At 41.0% G+C, this 14363-nt stretch overlaps 1 protein-coding gene across 1 annotated transcript in view; it reads right to left on the bottom strand.

Annotated features, from left to right (window-relative positions):
* ATP10B (ATPase phospholipid transporting 10B (putative)) overlaps nucleotides 1–9129 on the bottom strand; it is a 204224-nt gene extending 195095 nt beyond the window's left edge. The window contains exon 1 of the mRNA XM_020809289.3: nucleotides 8929–9129. The gene's annotated coding sequence lies outside the window, so the exon portion shown is untranslated. The remainder of the gene's footprint in view (nucleotides 1–8928) is intronic.
* Between the last annotated feature and the right edge of the window lie 5234 nt (nucleotides 9130–14363).

Raw genomic sequence — 14363 nt, 5'->3', positions numbered from 1 at the left:
GGGTTGGGAAGTGGGCAATAAAAGGCAGGCATTGGAGGAAGTGGAGGAGAAATCTGAAAGAGAAGGAAAGGGAAAGGAGTATGATATAGAAGAGGAGGCAGAGACTCAGGGAGATGCTCAAGAAGAGTGTGGAAATGCTCTCTAGACTGAAGAGGCTGAGGGAGATTCACCCCAGCCACCCCAAGGAGAGGGAACCATGAGTGCAAGCTCAATTAGAAGACAAATTAGTTTGTTCTAGAGCACCAACTCAGCTTTTTGTTAAGTAGCACCATTTTCCAGATTTCTAATGGTCTTGGTTTTAATTAATACAATTAGTTCCATGAATTTTTTTTCTTAATCTCATCTACTAATAAGACAACAAAAGATGTCAGGCAGAATTTCTCCATGACTCAGAGGAGGAACAGAAGGAAACCTATATATGTATGCAAATTCAGACCCGACAAAACCATGTAATTAGTTTTGCCTGTCTGTTATGAAGCTTATCTTTTTAAAAAAGTATTGCCAGGTGAAATCTTCCGGAACCTATTGCTGTGCAGTGGTAGAACTAACAGCATTTCAAGGCTGCATGCCCTAGCAGGCATGAGACAGCCAGTTGTGTTAGAACATGTGCTTAACTCTACAGAATGCGGTCCAGATTTTTCCATCTTCAGGTTTTCAAAAAGAGTTTGCTAAAAAGTATGATGGAATCCTCCCAAATATTGTCGATGCCTCCTGAAATCCTTAGTAGCAAGATCCTTTCTCCATTCTCTTCACCCAATCATGCCATTAGCTATCACACCTGGTGACACTCTTCTTTCTTCTGCATTAAAGGATCTTGCAAAATGTGTGATACATTTGTCTTTGGTTTATTTGTCAATTTAGCTCATTGTTCTTCCTCCCTTTTACTGTCTTCCCTATGTGAATCTTTAATAAAGCTTAAATTTATACAAATTCTGGAAGAAAGAATACAAGACTTAAAGCTACACAATCTCTTTGGATCAGTGCTTAAGTGTTTAGAGCAGTGGCTCCCAAATGTGGGTCTCGGATATTCTTGGGCAGTGGTTCCTAAAAGACTTAGCTAGCACAGCCAAGTCTTCTAGAAGTTATACTCTAAGAACGTCCAGGGTCTCAAGTTTGAACATGTCTTATTTAGAACAATTTTGAGTCATAATGTATAAGGTGATTAAAATATTTGTTATTTTAAATCAACTTTACTTTGGTTATTTGTTATAGTGACTAATTAGATGGGTATGTGTTTCAGTTAATGAAAAGATTGCTCATTGTTCATAACAGATTAGGATGAATTAATTACAAGAATGCTCATTAAAATCATGTCTGCTGTATCAGCATATTAAAATTACACAGAAGGGAGAAGAAGAATACTTTGTACTTAAAGACCTGCTCTATAGTCAAGGCCACTGATGTGACGTAGAAGTGTGGCAGTGTTGCTGGAAATGAATAATTTCATGATCTCCAGAATCTGAACTAAATTTCTAAAAGCTGTATTCTCACATTTAATTGTACCAAAATCTCCTGGGGGGTGATCTTAGATTTAATTAAATTAATTTGTTTCAGAAAAGGTGGCTTCAAGCAAGCAATGAATGGGACCAGTAGATACACCAATAATCCACAAGAAGATTGCAGAAGCTGATGTCCTGCAGATGGTGCTGGACTTTGTCTCCTCTCAGCCTTAGCCAGGATAGCTAAGGATGAGTGATCATGGGACCTAGGGTTCTGCGGCAGCTTGAGGGCCACATATTGCTCCTGGGTTTCTTCAGGCAGTCAAACTGAAAGTAATGTTTTGCCCCCTTAGTGAAGGTTTTGAGGCCTTCTCTCTCAACTAATGATATCATCTGAAAACATTGCTTAGGGAGAGGGTGTTAGACTGTTAGCTAGATTCCAAACTTTGATTAACAATATGAATACAAGGGCAATGTCTTACATTTAGTCAAAACAATTAGAAAAATTGAAATTACCAGATTTCAGAGAAGCTGGTTCTCCTGGGATTTCTTCAGCTGTGTAACTGAGTTAATTGCACATGTCTCTTTTGTGTCTGTTTCTGTACTGTAAACGCACTGGTGCAAAGACCAGTCCCTTGCCACCCCAACCCTGGAATAAAGACACGAGACAGTAGATTGGATTGACTGCAGGTCACACTTTATTTAAATAATGAATTCAGGAAAAATTGCCTTTCAGCCAATAAAAGAATATGGGGGCCTGCTGTAGTGCGGAAAGCTGGTTAACTGGGGGTATTCCCATACCCCCTGACCAATAAATGGTCGAATCCCCGGCCCCCAATCTCCGGCAGTCCCGAGACCGCAGGATCCTGGCTAGCCACTAATAAACACCCCCAGACCTCAAGACATCTTTGACTGTTGGTCCAGGAGTGGCCCAGCGCATCCTTTCCCCACAGGCACTGTAATCGCACGATCCGCAGTACCGGAAGGTCAGATGTGCTGTTGGCTTACCTGATTTTACAAATTGGACACACCGAAATACCGGTTATTTCTGCACTACCCACCAGTGCAACCAAATTAGTTTCCAAGAAAAGCCAACAACCCTAATTCAGTGTGGGATAGCCGAAAAATGCCCCCATCCAAGGCCAATCAGGATGAAGGTCAAAAATTCCTATCCGGCCCCAGATGGCAACCAGAAAAACTCACACTAGATTTAGGGAGGGTGGGTGGGTGCCCGGAAAGAAGAGGACAACGTGCGCTGGGTGAGTCACCTAAATAGGTTCCTCTCTCCACCCAACCATCATGTGTCCCTCTGATGTCTCTCCCTTTTTCCAGGGTGGGAGGCAAACGACGCTCGCTTGCTCAAAGTCTATAGACTTAGTAGCGAGCTAGATCTTCGTTCCTTATAAGATACTTGGCTGGTGTAATAGGAGTAGCAGTTGCAATAGCTTTGTTAAGTCACTGGACCAGTTCTGGAACTACTGCTCAGGCTCTGTTAACTGCCTAGCAGGTATCAATACCATACTCCCATTCTCCAAACCAGAGTAGCCAAGTTTGTACAACACCCAAACGGTGATTTTATTTTCCCACAATCCAAATGGGCATAGTCTGCAAATTAAGAACATTAATTGTTGCACAGTTTTTCTAACCATCTGTTTCAGCCTTGGCATCCTTTATACAGTAGCCACAGAGAGATCCCGGAATGGTTAGCATGTGGGACTTAGAATAGGGAGACTGAGGTCCTGCCTTAGTCACAGAACTTGATTAAAGCCCTTGGGTCAGTCAGGATCTGTCAGCCAAATTTAATTTACAACACTGTTCGGGGGATAAAGTGTGGAAGGAGGAACAATATAAAGTGCCCATGTAGTATCTTGTGGTAGATATAATAATTAAAAAAAAACATTTTGCCATGTATGTGGGTTTCTGGTGATCTTCTCAAGAGATGTCTGCTAGGTTGTTCCATCAGTTTTTTCCTGATGGCAAAATAAACCCTATAGAACCATTAGAACACCATGGGAATTGGCAACAAATTACTCACTGTCATTTTATCTGCAGGGAGAAATGAGAGAACACTGCACAAATCAGAGGAAAAATCAAGGCATAATATTCTCAGAGGTATAGTCTAAATATTTTATTATAAGTAGAAAACATCCTAGTTTAACTTTCTTAGCCATATTCAATTTTTCATGATGATATACAGTACAGTATATGAAAGCGAGTGCCTATCTAATATGGTCCTTCCCTTATTTTGCTTCTGCTGTTGCATAATATAAATTCTTCCTAGCTGCTGTTTTGTTTAATTGCTATGTTCTGTACTCGACTGCAAGAGGGAATTAGATTCAAAGCAAAACTTTGAATATTCACTTCAAATTTACACTTCGTAACAAAGCTTTAAAAATTTACTATTGTGGCCAAGATATTCTGGATGTAGAATCCCTCATCACTGATCACGTTGATTGGTGTATTCTGGGAATTGTAATCCAAGAAAGTAATTTTGTCAATCTTTGTTTCCTCTTTTACTGAGGTACAAGATCAATTTCACATAGGCCATATATCTGAGCAAGCAGTAAAGAGTCTTCCTATACTTCCAAAACAAATATATGTAGAACTAGTTCTTTGCAAAGAACATTACCATTTCCTTATCATTTTTGAAACTGTTCTATTTTAAAGCTGCAAGTGGCTATAAGCCAGAGAATGCACCCATTAAATGGACTATTCTCTACAAAGGATAGTTCAAAGGCAAGCCATGTGGATATGTGGGTGAAACGTTAAACAGAGTTAAGCAAGTGAAACAATAACCACAATTGCAGTCCAGAGTTAGTTCATCAATCAAGACCTCTCTAGTTTGGCAGTTTGGGCACTGAGTAAGCAGAGGTGAGTCCAGAAAGCAGTCTGGGTCAGTCAGTGGGAGGCCCATTGAGCAAGGTGACAAAGAACACTACATCAAAGCTGGCCAAGCAAGGAAGTTTTCTGCACAGAACTTGGAGTATGGAATCTCTGTTTATCTAGCTGCAGCATGGGCAGCCAAATTTAACTTAGAAAGCTATTTGGGGGATAAATCCCGACTAAAACTAGATATATTCAGTTATTTCTGACAGCTTGATCATTCTTGATGAAGATCCTGAGTTTGTCTCTCTCCCCCCCAGCCAATCTACCAGCCACCATTCATTCCTAAGACTTTGTTACTTTCTATGCAAGGTCTGCAGCCAGTTCTACAAACAGATTTAAACTGTTTCCAAACCAGACAAAGCTAGGCTTTCTGACAATTACGTTTCCTCATGAATTGGGATTATTGTGTTTTATACAGCGGCGAGATTCTGTCAAACTGCAGATGGTTTCAGTCATTGGTTAATAACAGAGAAAGGCTGTTTTCTCAAAAAAGCAACTGCAAATGCTTGTTTTGCCTTTATATCTTCAGTTCAGTAATAGCTACAGACAAAAGCCACCATCCTATTGCCTAAACACAGAGCAGAAGAGGAATGATTTTAAGTGTCCCACCTGCGCTGCCAGGATTCCTGTCATGTGACCAGTTGTGTGGTTGATCCTACACTGAATGGAAGAATGGCCCTGTGAGGGAGACCTGCCAGAGTGGGTGGGTGTGATTTCCCTTTGGCTCTGTGATTAGGCAATAAGACACTGCCCTTGCCTATATATTGTTAATCAACGCTTGTAATCTGGACAAGCTGATGCTCTAAATGGGCACTGGCTGTCTCATTGAAAGCCTAGGTAAAACTCAATGTGGCAACCCCATTAAACAGGTGTTATTTTCATCTTCTTCTGCGGGCAAGGTTATCCATAGGAAGTAATTAGCAAGGCTATTGCTTAAAGAGTTATAAATACTTGAAAAGAGACCATTTTCCCTTCAGAAAACCAGTACTTTGGGAACGCCTTGCAGATTAGCACTGCCTTGAACTGTTCAGAAGGAGGTAATGTGATTAAAACCAATCATCACATTTATGAAGGCTATCAAGTGAATAAATATGGTGGTGGAAGGTTTCATAAACAATTCTCTTTTATTATTTTTGGATGTTCATTCACTGGGGTAGCACCATTACTCAGAGGATATGTTTTCAAATGTAAATTCAATTCCAAGCTCTTGGGCTGCCTAGGACAGAAACATACACACACCGTGGCCACCCAAGCTCTCCTGCCACCTGAAATGGGAGGAGAAGCCTCTCCATCTTTGCAGCCATGCACAGCTGTCTTCCAGCTGTTGACTCCTACTCCTCCCCTCTCTGCTCTGTGGAAAGAAGCATCAACCTGGCTCTGCAGGCAGGTCACTTAAGTTAATCTTTTTGCAGCTAGTAGCCGGGCAGTGGGATGGCAAAGAGAATGAGACTGATTGGGAGGGGCATGGGTGCAGTGGCAAAGTGAAGGGCAGAGGGCAAGGATGCAAGGGAGAGAGAGATTATTGCCGGAAACCCTCTCAGCTAGGAGAAGGTTGCCACTCCTGCCATCTGAGGTGGTTTTTCTCATGCTGCCTAATGACTGGGCTGGTGCACAAATGAATGTTTATGTTGTGGAGTTGTATAAAGAGGCTGCCTGCAAAGGTCTTGGTGGCATGCAGTGATCGAACCTACACTTGTGTTAAACATATGGATGGTTAGATCCAACACCTTCCCCCGCAAATGCTTGTTACTACTTTTGTGATAAACGGCATTAGAACTGAAACGTCACATTGCTGTGGACTCAGATCACAACTTAGAGAAATACAGAGTTTCTTCAAAGACAATGTTTCTCATCCAGGCATCCAATTCTTTCGAGCTGGGGTAGGCAACCTCTGAGGTGTCAAGGGCTAATTCTCAGAATGGCTGGCTGCACAAGGATTACATTCCTTCCCCCACTGCATTTCTTTAAACACCAATTTCCAAAATTTCAATAATGATTCACATTCCCACCACATATGGAAATTAAGTACCCACAACCTAAAATCTCCAGATTATTCAGAATCCATTCTGGATGGGAACTCCATTTCTAATGACTCATTCTTTCATCTAATTTGTGTCATAGTTTGATGGGACATAGATAATTAGATAATTAATACCTCAGATGGAACCTCTTCAGCAAAGTTTCTTATGGGTAGATTCCATCGATCAAGAGAAACTTTCAGCTAAGGATGTGATCTGGAAGTGGTAACAGGATCACATTGGATTGCACCAGAAAGAGTCACTTTACTGAGTGTGATCTCTTTTAAGCTGACCCTTCTGTGTTCTTTGACCTCAATATGGTCCCCACCATTCCAGCTCAGCTGAAAAAGAAAAGAAAAGAGTAGCTCCTTGCTGGAGCAAAAATGATGAGGGTCAGAGAAATAGGGTTTGCAATTTCCTTGTTGTATAGTTGCTGGAAAATAGCTCAAACCAGATTGTGCCACAAGCTGTCTGGAATATGAGCGATATCACGGTCTGTTTGGATGTCGGACTCTAAGCTTCATGCCGATGAGCTGCTCGCTGAATCAGACAATAATACAGTATTGAACACCAAAATTTTTGAATGCAAAGTTGGTAGTAAAATTCACAATATACCAAGAAAAACAGATGAGACATTTATAATAGTGTGCTTACTTGGTGACCACCATGAAACTCTCTTTTTTTTACAGAATACGTGCTTCTTCTGTATCTATATATATATATATATAAGAGAGAGATCATGTTGATCTTTAAAGGGTAATCCAGGGCAACAAAAATACCCATGAAGTCCTATCATTTTTGGTGCTTCAAGTATTTATTTTCCTCATTTAACTTTTCAGTGACTTAGCTGCCTAAAGTCTGCTTGTCTTCCTCATTGACTTTCTTGGGTGATTTATACTACCACCATTTAGAACACCTTATTTACCTTGTTGTGCAGCCTGGAGTCCTTTGAACAGCCTTTCCCTGGACTTAGCACAGGTTCACACATAAATTCTCTGGAGGACCCTCTTTATCAGACATGGCCTTCCACTTGCTTGCTCTTCTCTTTGTAGGTAACAAGATTTCTAGCATCACTCAAAAGCAGACAATTTGAATTACTTCTATAGCATGCACCCCTCCCCCAGGCAATCTGGAAGATAAAACTAGCTGTGGTAAGAGCATGCTGAGGATGTTTCTGTGCGCATAATAAACATATGGAGGCACGAATATGGAAAAACAGGTCAGAAGAGTTCAGGAAGTACAACACCTTCTAAAGAGCCGGTGCAGCTTAAATCAGTATGGGGGGGGGGAGGGAATGTATATAGTACTCAACAGAGTTTGGGAATGATCCCTGAGCCAGCTGGGGGATTTTGAGAGAGGTAGTTTTTAAAAATTATTTTAAATTAGCTTTCCAAACTCTGCTCATCCTCTCACAGCAACACCTCCATGGAAATGGCTGCTGCTATTTCCTTCCGGATGAGACAGAAAGCAACACAATCCTGACCACATTTCTACTGGAGAAAATGTATTTTATAGGGTATGCTATAAAGAGATTAAAACAAGACATCCTTAGAAATGATGTAAAGCAATTGTCTTCTTCCTAAGTAAAACCATTCTTCATTGTTTAATTGTTTCATAAAATCACCACCCACTCAATGAAGCTATAAGAGCTGCGTCATATCCCTGTGTAGCAGAGCCCATTGACCTGATTTGCTGCAGATAAATGAGGGGGTAGGGGTCTGCTGGAACAGAGGTGATCTGCTACAGCAAGAGGGAACAGCCCATCCATGCCTTTATTTATTTATTTTATTCAGTATTTGCTTTAATATTGCTTACTACTGTTTCATATATGAGATTCATTTATTTATATGTTTCTTATTTATACATTTCAGAAAGAACCTTTTGGCCATCATGAAGGCCCTAAGGTGATAATGGTGATGATGGATGATAATTGCAGTCATCATCTTAGATCTTCATAACTAGAAGGGACCCTATGGATCATTGAGTCAAGGAAGCACAGTGGGGAAACAAACTCCCAACCTGTTTCCTTAGCCAATTAAAATGTGTATATCTATTCCATTGTGTGCATATGTGTATTTTATTGTGGGTCCTGTATTATTAGGAACAGAAAGATAAGAGTTAAATATTTAAATCCAGCAAACAAACACATGATAGTATAAAGCAAACAACCACTTAGAGTAGAGACGGATTAATACGGTAAATATTGGCTGAAATCCTGTTGTATAGGATAGTAGATCACAACTAGAGTAGCTCCATTCAATCAGTGGGGATTTGATGGGCCAGCTCCTCCAGAAGTCCCATTGATTTAATACACCTATACTAGTTGCAGATCACAACAAGACTTCAGCTATTCTGTTGTCCTTCATCCCTAATAATATAAAAGCCTTCATTCTTACCTCTGCTTTCTAAGAATTCTGTATTAATTGTTATAAGTGAAGGCAACAGTTTCTTCAAGCTCCCTTTCTGCCAAAAAGCTTCCTGAAGATCTGCTCAGTTTAAGCTTCTCATTTCCCCTCTTTATATGTGGAAAAGACACAAATCTGCACAGGAAAAAAACAGACAAGCACAATCTATGTGTGTCTTACCTCTTAAAACTGAGTTAGGCAGGGCTCTTGCTTTCTAGAATGGAGTGGAAAACCCTTCTCAGGCTACACAGAGGGCCGGAAAGTCTCATTGGCTTTGGTCGTCATCCTGCTCTCTAATCTGAAAGAGCAAAGAAACAATTCTGGTTGGTGCAAGATTGCTGTCCCAGAGGTCAGGAAGCAATGTGGGAGTCCTCAGTTCCCAGCTTTCATGATGCAAAAGCTGCTTAGCTAGCAAATATCCCCTAATTATATGCTGGAGAGCAGGAAAAAAAGCATGTTTTTTCCTGCCTCTTTCTTACTTCTCTGGTTATCAGGTGGTTGGAAAAAACAATACATTTGTAACACTCAATAAAATGAAACACTTGTTTCCATTTTTGGAAACTGCTATTTCTGCTGTCATCTCCTGGCGGATGAAGCCACGCTATTAGGTATCCTCCATTCAACTGCCTGCCAACTGTAGGCTTGTTCTGGGAGGCCTCGTAGGATAAGAGGGTTTTTTAAAAAGTTGGCTGGCTCCCTCGAACTGCCCACTGAACAAAAACAAGAACGGGAGTGCCAATTAATATGCAGGCATGTCAAGTTATCCTGCAATGAGAGGCATTTTGGCACAGGTTAGTAAGTCATACTGGTGGGTGAAAGCATTTGAAAAATGTTACAGGTTTGAACTGAACCAAGGATTCTTCTCCCTCTTTACAGCATTTTTTTTAAAAAGGGGGGGCCAATGATGGTTAGTTATACTGGGTCATTCTATGTTGTACTCTGTTGAAAACCAAGCATGTATGAAGAGAGTGCTGGGCTATCTAGGCCTGGTTGGCAAACTAGGTCTCCTGACTGATCCAGCAGAGATTTCCTAAGGCTAGTCAGAGAGTAAAGGCACCCAACAGAGTGCCTTTAGTTACACGGAGCACAAATGTACTTGCATGCAGAGCTGATAACTGGAGGATGAACTGAAGTTTGGAAACGTGTGAGCGACCTGCATGCACACACAAAGGCAAACGTACATGTGAGATTCTCGGTGTACAGTTTTTGTCAAAGGGAATGCCATAGCTCCGGGCACTGGCTGAGCATCTGTCTATGTAGGGTAATTATGAGCACTGTTTATTTGCACTAATTATCAATCACTCAGCCAGATAGGTCAGGTGAAGGAGGGTGTGATTGCCTGAAGAAATACAATAGATTGCAATTTGGACTGCTCGTGGAGTGGGCCAGCGTGATCTATTTCCCAGTGATCAAACAACGGGCCCCAATCCATGCCCAAGATGAATATTTTTGGTCCAGCTATGTTGTTGTTGTTTAGTCGTGACCCCATGGACCAGAGCAGGACAGGCCCTCCTGTCTTCCACTGCCTCCTAGAGTTTGGTCAAACTCATGTTGGTGGCTTCGATGACACTGTCCATCCATCTCGTCCTCTGTCGTCCCCTTCTCCTCTTGCCTTCACACTTTCCCAACATCAGGGTCTTTTCCACGGAGTCTTCTCTTCTCATGAGATGGCCAAAGTATTGGAGCCTCAACTTCAGGATCTGTCCTTCCAGTGAGCACTCAGGGTTCATTTCCTTCAGAATGGATAGGTTTGTTCTTGTAACAGTCCAGGGGACTCTCAAGAGTCTCCTCCAGCACCACAATTCACAAGCATCAATTCTTCGGCGGTCAGCCTTCTTCATGGTCCAGCTCTCACTTCCATACATCGCTACTGGAAAAACCATAGCTTTGACTATGCAGACCTTTGTCAGCAAGGTGATGTCTCTGCTTTTTAAGATGCTCTCTAGGTTTGTCATCGTTTTCCTCCCAAGAAGCAGGTGTCTTTTAATTTCGTGGTTGCTTTCACCATCTGCAGTGATCATGGAGCCCAAGAAAGTGAAATCTGTCACTGCCTCCATCTCTTCCCCTTCTATTTGCCAGGAGGTGAATAGTGTCCATGATCTTAGTTTTCTTTGATGTTGAGCTTCAGACCATTTTAATTCCTCCTCACTTTCTGCCATCAATAGGGCTTCTATTTTAGGGGACTGGGCTGCAACGATTCCATAGTGGATGGAAGAGTTACTTTAATAGAGATCACTCCCATTAAAGTGATCCTTTCTGATGTAGTCAGATGTGTACCTCTGCATTTATACGGTCGCTTCCTGAATGCGAGAGTGAGTGAATCCAGCACCTCTCTTTCCTAACCAGCCACCTTCCTTGCCATCTTCTTTGGGAGGTGATCACTGTGAAGGCTAACTTTACTGTTTACTGAGCAGCCATGTTCTGTCTAATATACATGACACAGTCCATTTGTAATCCTTGTGTTTCAGGAAGTGGCTATTTTACCCATGAAATCTCACACTGAAACAAATCTATAAGGAGAAGTTACATGGAAGTAATTTTAGGCATTTCCCCCCTATTCTTGTAATAAGCTTTTAAAAATGCTAGTGCCCTTCCAACATTTCTGCTCTCTCTATATAGATATGTACATTTGCCAAAGAAAGGTGGTAGAATATGTTTCTTCAATTACTACTGTGCTCGATACAAATCTCTCATATCACTACTATTCATATTTACTTCTGGTCCTCCCAACTTCGGAGTGTAACAGTTATAAATTGTGTTCACATTCAGCTAAAATTGTAACTCATTGTCCAATTAAAGTCTGTACGCAATCTTAAAAATTCCAATGTAAAAGTCTCACAAGAGTTTAATTGGATTTATTCCTTAAACTTGGTCTTAGACCTGAGTCTAAGTGTTTTGCAAAAACAAAAAACAAAAAAGGGAAGACTTGATGAATCTTCTGGAGCGTACCCAATACAGTGGGGTCTTGACTTGAGAACTTAATCCGTATTGGAAGGTGGTTCTCAAGTCAAAAAGTTCTCAAGTCAAATCTGCATTTCCCATAGGAATGCATTGAAAACCATTTTATCCGTATCTGCGTTTTTCCGTCCATAGAAACTAATGGGAAGCTGCTATTCCGCCTTCGACCACTAGAGGGGGATATTTTGTTTCTTTTTTTCTTAGGTCAAGAAAGGTTCAGGGAAGGCAGGGAAAATACAGTCCAGGCAGTACCAGGTGGTCTGAAGACTGTCTCCCAATCCACTCTCTAAACGCTGGGAGGAGTGAGGAAGCCGACAGGCACCCTTTTCACTGGCCAACAGTTAACTGAAAGTTCACATTTTGCACTTTCCCTGCCTCCCATGTGGTTTTTTTTCAGTTCTTAACTCAAATCTAAGTATGTAAGTCAAGTCAATATTTTCCTATGAGAGTGGTTCTTAAGTCAAAATGTTCTTAACTCAAGCCGTTCTTAAGTCAAGACCCCACTGTACAACATGCAAATGGTTAATTTTGAACAATAACCCAGAACTTTTTGGGAATGTCCAAGGCTTAACCTTCGAATAAGGTTCTAAGGTTACAACATTAGATGTAGTGCCACAATATTAGATGCTGCTCTGCAAAAGCCTATGGACTTCATGAATACATTGTGCTACAAGTGGCGTATTGTTCTCACACTCAGTGATCTCGCTTTAGGTTTAATTTATAAAAAATTCTGTAAACATTATATTGGTATAATGCTTAATCATGAAGCATTTTAGAGTCATCTCATGTTGGCAGGGGAACTCTGAGTGGTGTAGTCCAATAAACTAGATTTTTTTAAATCTCTGGTATAACTGAAGAAGAGAGTATGCCTCAGTGATTTTTCTTCTTACCATTGACCTGCCATCAATAGACCAATTTAAATAAATCTGAGATTTATAGAATAGATTGTGTTGGGATGGTAAAACTATTGCCCTCCAGATGTTGAATTTCAATCCTGATCAGTTAATGCCAATATAACTAATAGTGAGGGGTGATGGTCCCTCGCCCTGGCACAAGACATCTCCATCACTGACGATGGCTTCTGACAAGCTTTGTCCCTTGAATGTCTCTCTTTCCCCCAGAAACAAACTACTGCAAATGATTTACTGATGTTGCATGAATTTTCAGACTGTTGAAGCCTTGTAAGCACATCATCATCAGGCGACATTCATAGCAGCACAGGGCAAAATATGGACAATCACAGAATGTCCGTATGATTCTGGACACTACATTATGATCTCAAGTGTGTTTCAGAGAATTAGCCTTGTATTGTTTTGCTTGTAAGACAAACTCTGGGGGGGGGAGATCAACATGTTACTGGTAAATGTTAAACACTGAGGTTATATTATGAGCTGAAATGGGTTTAGGCCCTTTTAAGAGGTTAGCAGTATCTGCAGATGTCCATCCAGCAAGAAATGGCAAGAGATTTGCCCTGGTATTTCTCCTTTTTGAAACAAAGGAAAGGTTTGCACTGTGAGTGTGCACCTGACTTTCTCTCTGACCCTGGTGAGCACTTTAAAACTCTGCGAAATTTTCAGATTAAGCTTTTACCACATCATCATCTTGCCTCACTTCACAGGCCATTTGCCATTCATATCTCTGCCTTGCACCCCACATCCCCCCCTTCTTTCTTATTGGAGAAAATTGGATAAGGAGAAAAAATAGAGAAGCTGGACAATGCCTTCTAATTCCTAGTGTGGGGAGGCCTTCATCCGAACACACGCTCTGTCTCAGTTTTTGAAAAATGTCATCGATTTTTAAAGGTACAACAGCATATCCATCTTTGATCTCTACCCACCCATTCCTCCCCAACACTGTGCCCCACCTCTGATAATTTGATACATGTGCCTACAGGTATTGATAGCACATGATGATGATGATGATTAACCCGAACTAGTACAATCTGCAAGAAGCACAAATAATAACCAGAAACAGATGCATAATCAAACAGTGATCTCCTCCACAGCTACAAATCAAGCCACAAAACATAACATGCACATACATATGCCATCTAGGCAGACAGTGCACATGTATAGATTGCAACGCAAGCTAGAAATATGTACCCATTTTACAGATGGTGCTTTCTTAATTTGCCAAACTTCTGTTTTCCATTATTCTCCTCCTCTAAACTAGTCTCTAGGGGTTTTCAGCCAAGGGAACTTCACCTCACACTTCTTTTTTGGTTTATTTGACTTCTAATATAACATGAGTAAAAAGGTTAAACATTAAGAGCCTGAAACACAAGCAAAACTGTAGAGGATCATAATGAAGGCTGGCTATCCTTTAAAGGTTGCTTGGTAAAGCATAGCATATGCTTTTCTTCACTGTCTTCCATGCAATTGCCTTGTTCTGCAGAAGGCTTCAATCAATGTGGGTCTACCCCTCTGTACTGCAGTGACATGTTATGTTGTTCCATTTTCCTACAGCCTCTGAATCACCCAAGGTAAATATATTAGCCTAGCATTGCACTGTGCCACATAACAATTTAGGAGCAATACTGAAAGCCAAAATGAAATGAAAAAGCAAGCAATATTAAGAATGTCAGACAACATTTCAGAAAATAATGGAAGAATATGTATGCGAATGATTTCAAGAAATGCCACACTTAATGGAAATAG

The sequence above is a fragment of the Pogona vitticeps genome, chromosome 2 (genome assembly GCF_051106095.1).
Source record: "Pogona vitticeps strain Pit_001003342236 chromosome 2, PviZW2.1, whole genome shotgun sequence".
NCBI lineage: Eukaryota > Metazoa > Chordata > Lepidosauria > Squamata > Agamidae > Pogona > Pogona vitticeps.
The sequence above is the reverse complement of the archived record's forward strand: the minus strand, read 5'-3'. Positions and strand labels throughout refer to the sequence as shown.